General features: G+C 35.1%; 1 non-coding gene across 1 annotated transcript; it reads right to left on the reverse strand.

Moving 5' to 3' along the window:
- Positions 1 to 1007: 1007 nt before the first annotated feature.
- On the reverse strand, positions 1008 to 1114 carry LOC119468359. Its single transcript, XR_005197019.1, has one exon. It is a non-coding gene; the product is annotated as a U6 spliceosomal RNA (small nuclear RNA).
- Between the last annotated feature and the right edge of the window lie 453 nt (positions 1115 to 1567).

Below are 1567 nucleotides of genomic sequence, written 5' to 3' on the forward strand. Positions count from 1 at the left end.
GCCCAGAATATCACTCTGTATGCCTTTGTGCCCTCATAGCTTAGCACCCACTTATAAGTGAGAACATACGATGATTGTTTTTCCATTCCTGAGTAACTTCACTTAGAATAATGGCCTCCAATTTCATCCAAGTTGTTGCAGACATTATTTTGTTCCTTCTTATGGCTGAGTAGTATTCCATGGTGTACACATACCACATTTTCTTTATTCACTCATTAGTCGATGGGCACGTAGGTTGGTTCCATATCTTTGCAATTGTGAACTGGGCTGTAATAAACATACACGTACAAGTGTCTTTTTCATATAATGACTTCTTTTGGATTTACTTACTCTGGAGTGGGATTGCTGGATCAAAGGGTAGATCTCCTTTTAGATCTAGATTTCTCTAAGAAATCTCCATACTGTTTTCCATAGAGGTTATAACAATTTACATTCCCAGCAGCAGTGTATAAGTGTTGCCTTCCACTACCACGCCAACATCTATTGTTTTTTGACTTTTTAATAACGGTCATTCTGGCAGAAGGAAGGTGATTGTCTCACTGTGGTTTTAATTTGCATTCCCCTGCTGATTAGTGATATTGAACATTTTTTCATATGTTTGTTGGCCATTTGTATATCTTCTTTTGAGAAATACCCATTCATATCTTTTGCCCACTTTTTGATGGGACTATTTTTTTCTCCAAGATTTGTTTGAATTTCTTGTAGGTTCTGGATACTAGTCCTTTTTCTGATACACAGTTTGCAAATATTTTCTCCTAATCTGTGGGTTATCTGTTTACTCTGATGATTACTTTTTGTGCTGTGCAGAAGCTTTTAAATTTAATCAGGTCTCATTTATTTATTTTTATTTTTGTTGCAGTTGCTTTTGGGGTTTTAGTTATGAATTCTTTGTCTAAGCCAATGTCCAGAAGAGTTTTTAAATATTTTTTTAAAGTACAATTTCCATTTTATTTTTCTTCAGAGAATAGCTGTCTTCAGTCTTTTACTCAGCTCCTTACATGGGTTTTAAAAATATGGAACGCTTCACGAATTTGTGTGTCATCCTTGTGCAGGGGCCATGCTAATCTTCTCCGTATCGTTCCAATGTTAGTATATGTGCTGCTGACATGAGCACAAGTTTTTTTAAGGTTACCTTCTAGAGTTTTTATGGTTTTGAGTCTTAGATTTAAGTCTTTGATCCATCTTGAGTTAATTTTTGTATAATATGAGAGATAGGGATCCAGTTTCATTCTTCTACATGTGACTAGCCAGTTTTCCCAGCATCATTTATTAAATAGGGTGTCCTTCCTCCAATTTATGTTTTTGTATGCTTTGTTGAAGATCAGTTGGCTGTAAGTATTTCGCTTCATTTCTGGGTCCTCTATTCTGTTGCATTTGCCTAAGTGCCTACTTTTATACCAGTACCACGCTGTTTTGGTAAATATGAACTTGTAGTATAATTTGAATTCTGGTAATGAGATGTCTCCAGATTTGTTCTTTTTGTTTAGGATTGCTTTGACTATTCTGGCTCTTTTTTGGTTCCATTAGAATTTTAGGATTTTTTTCCTAATTCTGTGAAAACTGATAT

The sequence above is a fragment of the Cebus imitator genome, unplaced genomic scaffold, assembly GCF_001604975.1.
Source record: "Cebus imitator isolate Cc_AM_T3 unplaced genomic scaffold, Cebus_imitator-1.0 Scaffold416, whole genome shotgun sequence".
Lineage (NCBI taxonomy): Eukaryota > Metazoa > Chordata > Mammalia > Primates > Cebidae > Cebus > Cebus imitator.